Source organism: Diabrotica virgifera, chromosome 4, assembly GCF_917563875.1.
Source record: "Diabrotica virgifera virgifera chromosome 4, PGI_DIABVI_V3a".
Lineage (NCBI taxonomy): Eukaryota > Metazoa > Arthropoda > Insecta > Coleoptera > Chrysomelidae > Diabrotica > Diabrotica virgifera.
Window position 1 is genome coordinate 51837268 of NC_065446.1, and position 10480 is coordinate 51847747.

Here is a 10480-nt window from a genome sequence, read left to right on the forward strand (position 1 = left end):
GGTTGTCTGTTGGTTTTCCAGGTTTTAGAATGGCTATGATTTTTGTTTGTTTAAAGATGTTTGGTAGGTTACCTGTTTTGAGTATATCTGTATAGAATTTAGACAACCAGGTTTTTGCAAATTTCCCACAATGGATCAGGAATTCGGGAGGTATACCATCTGTACCAGGAGCTTTGTTAGGTTTAATGTCTTTGATGGCGTTTGAGACTTCTTCTGGAGTGAACGGTGCGGAGTACTCTGTATCTGATGGACAGGCAGCTTTTAGATGTTTAAGCTCCCTTTTTATAGTAGTGGTAAACTTTTTATCACATGCTCCTCTGGAGGTGGCAACTATATGTGATGCAATTTTATTAGGGTTGAAGTCGTGGATTTGTCGTGTTGCCAGTTTGTCACTTCCGAGTTTTCTTAGGAGCGACCACGCTTTACGGCTAGACTTTTTGAAATCTAACGATTCGACTTCATTTGTCCATTTCTTCCTTCTTGCTACATCAAGGCTCAGGAGAAGTTCGTCCGCAATGTCACTTTCACCGGTTTCAAGATATTCTTCGTAGAGGTTTTGGCTTTCCTCACTCCATCCTGGTATGTATTGCTTACGATGGCCCCTGGGAATGTGTTTCTTTGCTGTAGCAATTATTGCCCCTCTAAACCTTTCATAATTTTTGTATGTTGGTGGAATCCATCGTAGGATTTTATCGAGTTCGTTGGTAAAGGCGGGCCAGTTACCTTTGTTAAAGTTCCAGCGTGGTCGTGGAATGGTTGTGACTAGTGGGATTTGGATACCAATCTCAATAATTATCGGCCTGTGCTGGCTATGCGGGAAGTCATGAAGTACTCTTCTCTTGGTTGGTAAGGGGTAGCTTTTCTGGTTTTTGCTCACAAAACATAAATCTGGATTGTACTCTTGTTTCCATGCCGCCGATTTAAAAGTGCCCCGGTCTTTGGCATCGAAGACGTGATGCAGGTGGTTACTCTCTGCCCAGTCTAGCAGTGTCTCCCCGTTTTCATCGTTATTTCTGTATTTCCATTCTTATTGATGGCTGTTAAAATCACCTAAATAGATGGCGGGATGGGGCCTTATGTCTATGACGTGGCTTGGCCATGTAATACTTGGGGGTTTATAAACATTTGTCACTTCCATTTCACCTATTTTGGTAACGGTCAAATGTATATTATCTTGCATGGTGGAAGATATTAGGTGAGCGTTTTCTACGGAGTTTTTTACGTAGTTGGCGGTACCATAAGCATGGTGATAGGTTGCTCCCAGAAGATCATAGCCTGGAATTTTGCCTCTACTTGCGAGTTGTTGTTCGCAGCATGGGTTTCCTGTATGACTACCAGGTCGATGTCGTTAGAAAGTAGTATGTTTGACAGCATTTCGCTTTTGGATCGACTAATGCCTTCAATATTTATCTGACAAATCCGGACAATGGGTCCCAGAGTTCTAGTCGCTTGGTTCTCATAAGAACCATTTCTTGGTTGGGCGTTCATGTTTGCAGTTGTGTATTGGCCAGGAGATCGTTAGATAGTTTGGCCGCCTGTTCGTTCTAGCTCATTTAGTGTTAACCAGAGGGCACGTGCAGAATTCTTCTGCGGACCCGAGCTAGTATACCCTCCATTATCCGTACATTATCCGTACCTCCGTTCCATAGGAAACATAACTCCAAAATTTCGTATTTGAAATTATTTGTAAGGGAATGTTCATTACGTCTTCTTTTATTGATACCATATAGAAACAAGTCTAAAATATATTATTTTCCATTATAATAGTTATATATTGTTATATAATTTTTATGAAAAAAATTTAGAAAATTAATTTATGTCAAAGACCACGAGATCATAGATTTTCATCGCCCTGTATATGGCCAAAAATTGTAAATAATATTAGTTAGTCATAAGCAGTGTTTCGTTGAAAGTGAAAATCGTTCAGTATTAATGATTCTATGAACGGACTTATACAATTAATACGGTCGGATTAGAAAGTACATGTATTTGCTTTCAAGTGAACAATAGGACGTTTATACATGCTTCTTAGAAGGAAAGACGGTAAACACAATTGTTGAGTTTTAGAATATCGGTTTTTTTAGCATGTAGAAACAACAAAGTAATTTTGGTATCTCCTGGAATTTGACAAAATGGAAAAGTTGTATACAAAATTAATTTGTTCTTAAGCAATGAAAGTGGATGTAATGTAGAGAGGATGTTTTGTGATTGGCGAGAGCGACGGTTGGAGGGAGAATAGAGTGTTTGAGTAGGTTTTGAGGAGAAAAAAAGTTCACTGTGTAATAAACATCTGGAGAGAGCAGTCCAGTTTTTGAAAAGTAAGAAGTCGGTGTAAAGTGGTGCAATTGGCGACCGTGTAAGCAGAATCGTGTTGAAACGAAATCGTTGATCGAGTTGAGAAGTTAAATCTCCTTGTGTCCGAAGACATTCCTGTTTCTGTCTGGAACGAGTAGCCGGTTGGTATCAATTTGCACAAGATATCGAGCAGAGAGAAAACTGAGGAGAGATTTCAAGCGAGTGCTCTTGTTTGTTTGTGAAACAGTTTGGACGAGAAGGATCGTTCGCAGCATCCTAGGAGCACGTGCGGGAGAATCGAGGACTACACATGCCATGAGAAGAAGTAAAGAAGAGAAAAAAAGGTTAGTCAGATTATTTGTGAAACGGAGAGAGTTGTTTTATATCACATACCATATTTGTTTATTTTTTATTGAACAGTTCTATAGCATAATTTAGTCATTCATAAATTCAAAGAAGAAATAAGTAATCTATTCAAAAGGTGAAAAGTAAATTTTTTTTATATATAATAGTAAGAACAGTTGTAGAATTTATATGACATTCATTTTATTTATTTTTCCTGTTTTGTCCTGGATGAAGTAAGCAACTAGAGATACTAGAAGCCACAAACCAAAGGTAATACATTGAAATAAATTAGCCCTGAGAATAAATTTTATTGGAAAGTTTTATTTAACTTTGGTTTTGTTTTCCATGAGTAAATAAAATAATTAATTAATTAATCAAAATAAGAATATGCTGATCAATCTCATAACACAGAGAGAAGATACAGAGCATAACAATATGTACCGGGTGTCCCAATAAGAATGGCTCTCGGCCATATCTCAGGAACGGTTAATAGTAGAGCTTTGAAATAAAAAATTTTATAACAAAAGTTGCCTCAGGAAAAGCTTGGAAATTATTTTCATAATTGTGGGTCCACCGCTAGAGGGCGTAATTGAATATCAAAAATAAAAAAATCTAAATTTTACAAAATTTTCCTAATGAAGGGGCACTGGAAATCCGATTATTGTATTCTTCATCAAATTCTGCGCATATTTGATTAAACAAGTTTAACTCTACCTTTGCAAATAAGAGGTGGGGGTGAGTGGGAACCTTGTTATGAAAAAATGGCTGTAAGTCCGGTTCTGCTAAATCAAATTTTGAAAACTGGGTCTTGTTGAAGACAGATCTTTTTCTTCAATGTAAGCGTGATAATTTTGAACCATCCTAATAAGTAATAAGCCAGCTGGGAGGCGTTATTTAATTTTTTTCAGAAATCTAGTTTTCTTTGGAAAATATTAAATACAAGTATGCATTTTTAATTATACTTTATAAAATTAGATTAAATTAGCAATAGAATAGCGAAAACCGCATGTCGATACCTTTTGTCTATCTCAAGATATCTCGAGAAACGTGTAAATTTTATACATAACTGTTACTATCACCGGTTAACTAAGTTAATGAAAAGTAGTGTGCTGTGGAAAAAACAAAATAACATTTTCCAGATGTCAACGTATAAAAATATAATTAATTAAAACAACAATATAAAGAGAAACAATACTATTAAAATTAAATATAACACAGAACAAAAAGAACTACTTAGTGACGACCTAAATATTCAAATTGTTGCCCATCATATACTACTCTAGAATACATTATCCAGAGAATACTAAACGCCATTCAAAGCATATCGAGAGCAGAAATTGAGACTGCTGTTCAATCTACTCTTGAAAGAGTAAATGTTTGCAACGAAAATGATGGGCAAAAATTTGAACGTTTATGTCATCACTAAATAGTTGTTTTTATTTCTTTGTAATAGGGCTTTTCAACGCTTCTCATTTGTTTCGAGCCTCTGTGTGTGTGTGTGTGTGTGTGTGTGTGTGTGTGTGTGTGTGTGTGTGTGTGTGTGTGTGTGTGTGTGTGTGTGTGTGTGTGTGTGTGTGTGTGTGTGTGTGTGTGTGTGTGTGTGTGTGTGTGTGTGTGTGTGTGTGTGTGTGTGTGTGTGTGTGTGTGTGTGTGTGTGTGTGTGTGTGTGTGTGTGTGTGTGTGTGTGTGTGTGTGTGTGTGTGTGTGTGTGTGTGTGTGTGTGTGTGTGTGTGTGTGTGTGTGTGTGTGTGTGTGTGTGTGTGTGTGTGTGTGTGTGTGTGTGTGTGTGTGTGTGTGTGTGTGTGTGTGTGTGTGTGTGTGTGTGTGTGTGTGTGTGTGTGTGTGTGTGTGTGTGTGTGTGTGTGTGTGTGTGTGTGTGTGTGTGTGTGTGTGTGTGTGTGTGTGTGTGTGTGTGTGTGTGTGTGTGTGTGTGTGTGTGTGTGTGTGTGTGTGTGTGTGTGTGTGTGTGTGTGTGTGTGTGTGTGTGTGTGTGTGTGTGTGTGTGTGTGTGTGTGTGTGTGTGTGTGTGTGTGTGTGTGTGTGTGTGTGTGTGTGTGTGTGTGTGTGTGTGTGTGTGTGTGTGTGTGTGTGTGTGTGTGTGTGTGTGTGTGTGTGTGTGTGTGTGTGTGTGTGTGTGTGTGTGTGTGTGTGTGTGTGTGTGTGTGTGTGTGTGTGTGTGTGTGTGTGTGTGTGTGTGTGTGTGTGTGTGTGTGTGTGTGTGTGTGTGTGTGTGTGTGTGTGTGTGTGTGTGTGTGTGTGTGTGTGTGTGTGTGTGTGTGTGTGTGTGTGTGTGTGTGTGTGTGTGTGTGTGTGTGTGTGTGTGTGTGTGTGTGTGTGTGTGTGTGTGTGTGTGTGTGTGTGTGTGTGTGTGTGTGTGTGTGTGTGTGTGTGTGTGTGTGTGTGTGTGTGTGTGTGTGTGTGTGTGTGTGTGTGTGTGTGTGTGTGTGTGTGTGTGTGTGTGTGTGTGTGTGTGTGTGTGTGTGTGTGTGTGTGTGTGTGTGTGTGTGTGTGTGTGTGTGTGTGTGTGTGTGTGTGTGTGTGTGTGTGTGTGTGTGTGTGTGTGTGTGTGTGTGTGTGTGTGTGTGTGTGTGTGTGTGTGTGTGTGTGTGTGTGTGTGTGTGTGTGTGTGTGTGTGTGTGTGTGTGTGTGTGTGTGTGTGTGTGTGTGTGTGTGTGTGTGTGTGTGTGTGTGTGTGTGTGTGTGTGTGTGTGTGTGTGTGTGTGTGTGTGTGTGTGTGTGTGTGTTTGTGTGTGTGTGTGTGTGTGTGTGTGTGAAAAAATGGCTTGGATGCGGGTCCGTTAGCCACAGATTTTTATTTTATTTTTACCTCAATTTATTAGTTTTGTTATATTCCCACCTATCTGACTCAAATGACTATATTTGTTTCTTTCAAGTAGTTTATGAGTAATTTAAATATTTCCATTTTATGACAACTTAGTAGATATTCTATACTAATTGGAAAATGAACTTGTGTTTGTCGTAAATTGTAATACAATTGATTTATATATCTCTCGTTAATTTTGCATTCAAAGAAAATATGGTTCAAATCTCTAATCGAAACATTATCACAAAAACAGACTGATGAATTAACTATTCCTAATTTGTGCAGATGTGCCTCATATTTTCCGTGTCGAGTTTTTAATCTGACGATAGTAGAAATATCTTGCTTTGGCAGGTTATACTTAAATATGTATTCAGGTGGCGGAGGAAGTTCTTGATGTAAAGAAATATATAAATTTTTTGATATGCTTGAAATATTTTTCCATTGTTTTTTCCATATTTTATTTATTCTATCTTTGACGTCATTTATTACATCTATCGATAAGATCTGAGTTAGAATCTCACCATTTTTTATTGCTTCTTTGGCCAACTCATCCACTTCGAGCCTCTGTCATATGCCGTATAATCCGTGTATAATATTAATATACGAGATATGAACGAGGCTCGAAACAAATGAGAAGCGTTGAAAAGACCTAATATACGTTGACAGCTGGAAAATGTTACTTTGTTGTTTCCATAGCACACTACTTTTAATGAATTATTTCGTTTACCGGTGACAGTAACAGTTATGTTTTTAAATTTACACGTTTTATAAGATATCTCGAGATAGAAAAAAGGTATTAACATGCGGTTTTCGCTATTCTGTTGCTAATTTTATCTAATTTTGTAATATGGTATTAAAAATGCATGTTTGTATTTAATATTTTCCAAGTAACACTAGATTTCTGGAAAAAATTAAATAACGCCTTCTAGCTGGCATATTACTCAGTAAGTTGGTTCAAAATCATAACTTTTACATTGACGAAAAAGATCTGTCTTCAACAAGACCAAGTTTGCAAAATTTGATTAAGCAGAACCGGACTTACAGCCAGTTTTTCATAACAAGGTTCCCACTCACCCCCACCTCTTATTTCCAAAGGTAGACCTAAACTTGTCAAATCAAATATGCGTAGAATTTTATGAAGAATACGACGATCGGATTTCCAGTGCCCCTTCATTAGGAAAATTTTGTAAAATTTAGATTTTTTAATTTTTGATATTCAATTACGCCCTCTAGCGGTGGTCCCACAATTATGAAAATAATTTCCAGGCTTTTCCTGAGGCAACTTTTGTTATAAAATTTTTTATTTCAAAGCTCTACTATAAACGGTTACTGAGATATGGCCGAGAGCCATTCTTATTGGGACACCCGGTACATATTTCCTTACCACAGTATGTCTATTTCGTTATGTTACTCGTTACACACAGCAACGCTTCTAATATATGTGACGTTCCGCCCCTTATAGAATCCATTATTGATGGGAAGATATTATTTCATTATTTTTAGAATTATTTTCTTTCAATGGTTATTAAAATATAACATAACACCATCACAGAATTTTAAATGCTTGTGACGTCACATTTTAAGTGTGGCAACATTGGTTTGCTTGCGTTTGACAGCGTATCGATGGGAGAGGGGAATTGAATTGCCCACGGAGATCGTCAGCCAGCTAACGAGAGGGCATTGGCTTTCTAGAAGTGTGTCGGAGTGGCAGGTCGGTAGCTTGATATTTTACCCACAATTTCAAGATCCAAATTATAATTAAAGATTGAATCCATCCAGCATTAGGGAATATAAAGTTATTAGTGAATACGAAGTTGAAGAATTTGAATGCAGATTTAAAATGAGTTCCGGCCTGGTAAATAAAAAATTTTATTAATTTATTTTCCGCCATATTGAAATTTTCTTGACTAACTTGCTAATTAAGTTTCATGTCGTCTATGTTCATGGTTTCTATGGTTTATTTTCATGGATCAAACTCATCGAGAGATAATTGAATATTCTTTGCTAATTTGTGCTTTCTGTTGGAAAATAGAGCTAATTTAAACTCAATTTTTTTTATATTCCTTTCAAGTCTACAGATCTCCTATCTTTTGAACCATGATCAAACAAGTATCCATTGCCTAATCATACTATATTTCATCCTTGTATAATATATCTATATACCTGTGTATATATTATAATGAAATATTTTTTCACAGTAATTATATCTTGTAGCCAAATTGAAAATCACATGTGTTATTTGAACAAGGTCATCTGATAACAACTTAATAAAGAGTCGAGCTGTCTAGTCATTCAAGTTTTTGGACTTAATGACCTATTTCTTCTTATTCCCATAGGAATAAAAACACCTCCTCGTTTCTCTTGCTTCTTTTTGACACATTGGTGGATTGGTAGTAATACCATATGTGTTTTTTTTAGCCACCACTATGAAATCATAAAAAAAAAAAAGAAAACCTAAGACCACCAAGGTAGACCACTTCTAGAGAGACGGTCACTAGGAGACCAGCCTGGAAGATCTCCATATCTATCTTTTTCGCCTGTACCTTCAACTGGTTTTTTTTTCCACCTGTTTTCTTGTACCTCCAGCAGGACAGTTGCAAGAGGGAGTTAGCACCCCCTTGTGCTCATTGCATCCCGGTCAATTTGGGGAATACACAGCAAGGAACGCACCGCAAGGAACATTGGAAGATTGTGAAAAGGGGTTTGTGTTGATGAACATTCGGTTTGCTCTAAGTAAAAATTTAGACTGTTTTTGTGATTTTCAGGATACTTAGTTTATTCATATAGGTACTTTATAAATTTATTGCACATAACCTTTCCCTTTTCAAGATTTTTATAGTATTACAGAACAGTATAATAATTGATAGCGTTCCCCAAAGCTGCGTAACCTCCATGGTGAGAATCTCTGAGCTCAGATACTTTCCCATACAATAGTGTTGGTACTCTTATATTTTTTTTATTATTCTTTGGCTTGTTTCCCTTTTATATAACTATTTAAACTCCTTTAATTATTTTAGTATATTTTAAATTAAATTTTTCAAATTAACTTCAAATATCATTAAAAATTTCTATTATTCAAATTATTTAACTTTAACTATTAATTTTTATATTAAATTCGAATAAATCCCTAGTACCCATCCCCTCAGGAAGGTACTAGTTTTACTTGCCATTATTATTAAGAACCACGAGTCGGTAAAAGGATCTTTGGTATCCAGAACTCCGTTGGTTCACTTAGGGACTTGGTACCCGTCAACTCATTGAGTTGTACATACATATATTAAATATCTTGTTCATATTATCAGGTAGTATTGAATTAAGTGTACGTATGATATTCGTACCATTGTTATTGGGTGAGGGTAGTTACTGCTAACCAAGTGTAAGTTGTACTTTCTGTATTAGAGGTACCCTTATTCAGATTTTCTAACCTTATTAAGATTATTCTTAGATTATATTTGTAAGGTAATTCTGTAAATGACTTTCACTAGTATTTTTTTTTGTCATGTTAGAGTTACATACTAGTTACTTGTCTTAACTCGGAGATTGTGAAAATCTGGTAGTTACATTCAATAAATATACATTTATTGTGATTTTTTTTTCTTATTACTCCTTTATCTTGATAATATATTTTATAACTTAATAATCTTTAATAACATTTAACCTACTTGTACTACAAATTTAATATACTCTATAGCAGCGTAGAATACCTGGAAGAGGGTTAACCCAGTTATCCTTCTTCTGGCGCCCAAAAATTTATTCTATTTTCATTATATTATTATATTTACCTTATCTACTTTGTGAACAGTGTCTTAATATCTTCTTTTCTAGCCATCATTGTCATTTCCTTTAATTTATTGTCCAGCCAGAAATAGCCGTGCAAATTGGCCGAATCCTTCCTTGAGTGTCAAGTGGCCATTCTCTTGCATATTGAGCTAGCTATTCAAGTTACATCTATCTATTCATAATTTTCCATCTCCAGTCCTATATCAAGTCTATACTCTTTGTCTTTACATCTTCCCATACAAGTACTACTGCGAAGTAGTATTTTAGTTACATCGGCTTCCCAACGTGGTGGCCTTATTTTTGGTCTGAGACAGTATTTATTTAGGTCAATTCTTCTCTTTTTATCTCAAGTTTCTTTGTTATTTCCGTTTGGTATCTCTATACACATCTTGTTACTTATTTATTTTATTTTTAATTTCTGATACATATCAGGTATTCTTATACGCTGTTTTGATTTTTGTTTATATTTTGGGACCTCATTATAGTATAGGTTTGTGCAACTTACATTCTGGGTTAAATTTGAATTTTTTATTGGGAACTTATATTTAATATTGCTATTAATAATATAATTCATATAAGGTAATTTTTATTCCTTCAGCCAATAGTGGTATAGTTGGAGGTACAACTAAGCATTGATTATTATTATATATATTTTTTCCAAAGTGGTGGTAAGTTACATATAAATAAAAATTTACTTCCAGTATTTAGGTAGTAGGTTTACTTGAGTATACATTATTTATTGGATTATTTATCCATTTATTTGATCTTATATATTTATTTGATCTTATTTATTTGATTATATACTTCATTATATATATATATATTTTTTGCTGGCCATTTTGATTTTGTTGGTGTGTTGCGAATATTTTCTCGGTATATATATTTTGCGTGCAAACTTAGGTATCTTTCATACTTCTGTTCTTTGGACTACTTGTCAATAATTTTGCTCTCATCATGTGTGCTTTTAAAGCTGAACATCTTCTGGTGGATGAACTAGATTATGAATTAAAGATTAGGGACATAATGCCAGAGGAGTCGACAACTGTCGATAAAAAACGCAATCTTCTGAGAGGTGCTTTGAAACAAGAAGCTGGCAATAGGAGTTTTCTCCAAATATCAGCTGTATCCATCCCTTTTGAGGAACAACAGAAAGGAATCTCTGAAACATTGGACAGCTTGTCTAAAAAAATCGAAAAATTTAGGGGAACTGTAAAGGATACAGAGTATGCGCGATTA

At 35.8% G+C, this 10480-nt stretch overlaps 1 long non-coding RNA gene across 1 annotated transcript; it reads left to right on the plus strand.

Annotated features, from left to right (window-relative positions):
• The first annotated feature begins 6909 nt into the window (after window positions 1-6909).
• On the plus strand, window positions 6910-9051 carry LOC126883516 (uncharacterized). The gene is made up of 2 exons (XR_007697682.1): window positions 6910-7319; window positions 7883-9051. It is a non-coding gene; the product is annotated as an uncharacterized LOC126883516 (long non-coding RNA).
• Window positions 9052-10480: the final 1429 nt, after the last annotated feature.